The 5,512-nt window shown below is 44.8% G+C and overlaps 1 protein-coding gene across 10 annotated transcripts in view; it reads right to left on the bottom strand.

The window, feature by feature from the left end:
- Positions 1–5,512, bottom strand: part of APBB2 (amyloid beta precursor protein binding family B member 2) — a 256,229-nt gene that overhangs the window by 33,386 nt on the left and 217,331 nt on the right. The window lies entirely within an intron of this gene.

Raw genomic sequence — 5,512 nt, 5'->3', positions numbered from 1 at the left:
ACGCCGCGCCCATTGGCAGCTGGCGCCGCCCGCCCACTCGGCGCCCGCCTTGCCCTCCAGTTGCCTCGCCAGGTGCCCCTCCAGGTGCCCCGCCAGGTACTGCCAGCTGCCAGGGGCTGGACCAGGGGCAATCTGAGAGAAGGGTGAAACACCCACACCAGCAACATGCCCCCGTTCTATAATAAACACTCCCCCTTCTGCGCTCCAGGACTGGGGAAGTTCATTCTAACCCCACCGAACCTCTTTAGAAAACTCCCATCCCGGGCCTGGGTTTTGTTTTCTAATAGGACCCAGCCTGATCCCTGCGGGGTGGAGGTGGGGGGACAGGGCAGGGGCGGTAGGCAACCCACAGCCTGAAAGCCCCTGTGATGCCACCGAGAAGCAGAAGCAAACTGTGGTTTGATCCATCAGAGAACCAGTTTTGAACTGAGCCGAAAGGTACTTCTCCCAGATTCCCTGCCAATTTCCACGGAGCCCTTAACAGTAGGTCCCCCCTGCACACCTTTCTGATCGCCACCTCTCTTAAGGCACCTTTTGTTTACTGCTGCCCCGAAGCCAGGGTGACACTGGCATCCCAACACTGTCATCGCCAGCTGAGAACTCACACATGGAAGCAGGAAAGTGTCCAGTCGGCTAAGCGAAAGCATTTTAAGACAAAAGTGCTGGCCAGCCATTGGCTAAAATAGACTTTGAAAGGCAAATCCAAGGTCTTTGACTATGTTCTGTGTGTGTACTGAAAGCACTTCCTCCTTCTAATTGTTTCTGGGCAAGAATAAGCTATTTGATTGAGCAATTAACAAAGTGGAGTAGGCAGGGGACATCAGCCAAGTTTTCTGTCATATTCAAAGCTCAATACACTCTTTTTTCAGGGAAACAAACAGAAAATATAAAGCATACATTGAAACTCAAGGGTGTATGGAACTAGGAGGCCTTGTCTGGGTTTATTTAGTAAAATGCATCAAAGGTGTACTGGAAACTCTTTTCAATGTTCATGTTTTTAATGTTCGTGTCTAATCAGACATCTGCTCGTTTGTTCAACACTTAATAAGCTCCGTGTTGACAATTTTATGGGCTCTTTTGGTTAATGGTTGTCTTTCAAAGGGGGCATGATTTAATTCATGAATCTATGACCAGTAATGCTGCAGCTGTTTAGAAGAGATGTTTACAGTGAACTGCTCCGGCAACCACAACTGTCTGGAACGCAGCCCAAACTGGAAGTGGGGGTGGTAGGTTTGAGGCTTGGGGTTTAGCAGTCAGAACAGACATCGCCAAGTCTGGAGGCAGGAACGGATTTCACCACTGCACCTGGCACCTTCAGAGGCTTCCCTTCCTGCCTGCCACATAATACTAGTCAGTTTGGTTGTCTGATCCTCCGCCTGCAGGAGAGTAGAAGGGACAAATCAGATGGGGCTGCCAGGCGCCCACAGGTGCCGGCACAATGTGACAGCTGAGGGTCTGCGGGCAGGCAGTCCTGCTTGACAAGTCCCACCAGCTCTACCTCTGATTGCTCTCTCAAAAGTGTCCCCCTCCCAGCTCCACTGCCTCCTAGTTCTAGCTGCGCTGCTCTCGATGGCTGCAGCGATCGTCTAACAGCCACGTGCTCCCACTCTTGTTCCAGAGTGGCTGGTCTCACAGCCACATGTGTCCCTTAAAAAAAAAATCACAGCCCTAGCTGGTTTGGCTCAGTGGATAGAGTCGGCCTGTGGACTGAAGGGTCCTGGGTTCGATTTCGGTCAAGGGCAAATGCCTGGTTGTGGGCTCGATTCCCCAGTGGGGAGGGAGGGGCATGCAGGAGGCAGCTGATCAATGCTTCTCTCTCATCATTGATGTTTCTGTCTCTCCCTCTTCCTTCCTCTCTGAAATCAGTAAAAATATATCTAAACAAACAAACAAAAACAAATCACAAATCTAGCATCCATGTGCCTGCTTTAAATTCCATAAAGGCTTCCCAGGGACTGGAGACACAGTCCATAATCACTTTCAGGGGCTCTGAGGCCACCTGGGATCTGGTCCCTATTTTCTCTCTAGTCAATATTGCAACCACATTCCCTCCTCTTCTCCAGGTTCTGGAACATGTCCAGCTACTTCCCACCTCAGAGCCTTTCCACCACTCATTCCCTCCTCCTGAAATGCTCTTCACAGCACTGCTCACCTGGCCAATCCCGCTAATCCTTTAGATCTCAGTCCATTTCTTTGAGAAAATCATCCTAACTGGCAGCACCGCCCATCCCACCCCCACCCCTGAGCATCCCAGACTTTTCCTTCACAGGTCTTATCTCCTTTCACTTTATGGTTTTATAAGCTTACAGTAGTGTCTAGTTTGTTTCTGTACGATAAGAAATTCAACCTTGACCAGAGAGAGGTCTGGCCTTTGCCCTCGGCTTCTGGGAGGTGATCTCTAAGACCAGGGAATGTCATACCTGATGCAAGTGTTTTTGTTTAGCTGGAGGTCTTAGGTCACACTAGACAGTCTAACAATGTGATATAGGGCAGGAGCTTTGGGTCATCTGGCATCAGTTTTGCCTCTGGAGGAGCTGGAGACTGAGATCAGCCACGTGGACAGTCAACCATACCTTCGTGATGGAGCCTTAATTAAAATTCTGGACACCAAGGCTCGGATGAGCTTCCCTAGTTGGCAATACTCCATGCATATTGTTACACATCAATACTGGGGGAGTTACACAGTCCATGACTCCACGGGGAGAGGGCAACTCTGTGTTTGGAACTTTTCTGGACTCTGCTCTGTGTAGCTCTTCCCTTGGCTCATTTTAATGCCTATCCTTATGGTAATAAACCATAACTGAGTAAAATAGCTTGCAGTGATATCTGTGAGTCCTTCCAGTAACCTGTAGAACCTGAGTGGTCTTGTGGACTTTTCCCAGTATATCTTCATCAGGAAGCACATTTCTTGACCCACAGGAAGTGCTTAATATATTTCATAATGAACAAATGTGATAAATTAAATTTTTTCTACAGATACTTTTTAAATGAGCATGCATGCAATCCGCATGTACTGCCTTTATCACTTCAGGAATAAATTTCACTTTGCAAACTCCTACTTCTGAGTCAGGGTCCAGATCAAATGTCACCTCTTCCGTGAAGCCTTTCCCTACTCCCCAGGGCTCGTCATTTTTGGCTCTGTAGCCTCTGGCCCATCTCTCTGTGTTCATAGCTGTCAGCAGTACTGAAACATCTGTCTTTGTGAAGGCCCCACTGAAACATCTGTCTTTGTGAAGGCCCTTTGTTAGATGAACTCTGAATCCTAGCATCAGGCATGTACACAGAGCAAGTACACAAAAGGTGTTTGCAGAATGAAGGCATTTTTTTAAAAAAGGTTTGGTTTATAAAAAAAATAGGTTCAGTTATCTGTGAATTCTGGTACATATTACCGCTCATTCCCTAAAAAATAAGGTAGCCGTTACTGTAGTAACTGAGTGTTATAATGGTATTCTGCTCTATTATTTTCTTCTCCTCTTTCTAAAAATAAAATTGTTCCTTATAATTATTATCCACTTTAAAAGCCTGACATGCTTTAAATAAAAATATGGAAGTAGATCATCCAACTTTAAAAAATCATCTCACTCCCTAATTAGAATAAAATATTACAGTTTATTTACATAATACATTAAGAAAATAAAAAAAACAACCACTAATCTTACTTTCCTCCATACAAACCTAATTAAAAATTCAACCAGCATACCAATAACCTGTGATGTCCCCAAGTAGCACAGAAAAAAAAATCAATTTTATTTCCTTCAAACCTGCATTTAAACTGGATAATAACTGCTATCATGTGTAACAGACATAATCCAATTTCAATTTGTTTGATTAGATGAGTATAAACACTAAACAAGAAAGTCACGGGATTATAATAGCAATGTTCACACTGTTAACTCATTATAGAACAAAGCGTTTTAATTTGCTCCTAGAAAACATGCTACCAGACATATATATAAATATGAGTTGAACAAGCCTTAGGTAGCACCACAAATATCCTTATAGTGTCTCATGCAAAGGTAAAAGCAGCTTTGAACTCAAGAGGCCACCTGACACTCTCCTCGACTTTAGGATAATAAAATCCCTGATAGATGCCTTAACTATCTGAGATTGCATTTAAACATCCCTTTGTATGACCACATAACCACTGAGGATATCAAAGCAGCACCCAGATCAGTGGTTCTCACAATAGAATGTGCATAATAATCTTTACAGTGAAGACGCTAGGGCCTCGCCCCCAGAGTATAACTCAACCAGTAGGTTTGGAGTAACCCCCTGCTCTTTCTGCATCAGCACCACCCCTTGTGACCCAAAGGATTCAGAGGCAGGTGGCCCCTGGACTGACTATACACTTAGAAGTCCTCTGTGTAGGTGAAGGAAGTCAAATGACACAGATAAAGACACTGGACAATATGATGCTGTATGTCTTTTTGTGTCCCCCACTAGACTCTGAAACTCAACCACACTTCATTTGGGCCTGTATCTTTATGGACCAGTTCAGCTAAATAAATAAATTCATATAGTCCTGGCCAGCATGGCTCAGTGGTCAGAGCATCGGCCTCACACTGAAAGGGTGGCAGGTTTGATTTCCAGTCAAGGGCATGTCCCTGAGTTGCAGGTTCATTCCCTGGCCTCAGTTGAGGCATGTGCAGGAGGCAACTAATCAATGTGTTTCACTTGTATCAATGTTTCTCACTCTCTCTCTCCCCATCCCTCTTTCCTTTCTACTCTTTCTAAAAAGAAAGAAATTTGTATTTATTAATACATATAATAATAATAAATAAAATAAATTATTTCATTAAATAAATTAAGTTCACTTGTAGCAAAGTGGCATGCACTCACACTCATTCATGGCCGTCAGGAGAATTCACCAGGGGTGAATTTCTGAGGATTACACATGATCCTAAAAGATTAGCAGGAGGACAGGACCTTGACCTAGATCAGTGCCTTTCAAATTTCAATGTGCAAGGGCATCGTCTGGGGATCTGCTAAAATTCTGATTGACTCAGTAGGTGTGGGGTGGGGCCCACATTCCTGAAAACATCCCAGGTGGTGCTGATGCTCTAGTCCAGAGACTGCACACACTCTCAGTGGAAAGAACCCAGATGCAAATTAGCCAAACAATGGACACAAAGACAAATATACAGCCAAAAATAATTCGAGCGCAGATACACAGTGAACTGGGACAACACACAATGAACCTGGACAACAAAAGCCAGGGAGCTGTGGACCAACGGTAATATTCCCCAACTTATTTTAAAGGACCAGTGTACATGGTGGCTGCTCTTGGAGGAGTAATTGCATTTGTAAAAGAAACCCCCACCACCCATGAAACTGATCAGGTACAGCTGGGCCTTCGCTTGCACTCACATAGGGATGTGACTTTATTCTAAAAGACCTCCAGGTTTTATCACAATAGCTCTTTAACTCAGTTCTAACAAAATATTTGAAAAAAAAACTCCTGCCCAATGGCCTGGAGTCTTCCTGTTCTGCTCTATAAAACACAAAGGCTATC

This window comes from Myotis lucifugus, unplaced genomic scaffold, assembly GCF_000147115.1.
Source record: "Myotis lucifugus unplaced genomic scaffold, Myoluc2.0 scaffold_48, whole genome shotgun sequence".
Lineage (NCBI taxonomy): Eukaryota > Metazoa > Chordata > Mammalia > Chiroptera > Vespertilionidae > Myotis > Myotis lucifugus.
Note: the sequence above shows the minus strand (reverse complement) of the source record. Positions and strands in the feature narration are given on the sequence as shown.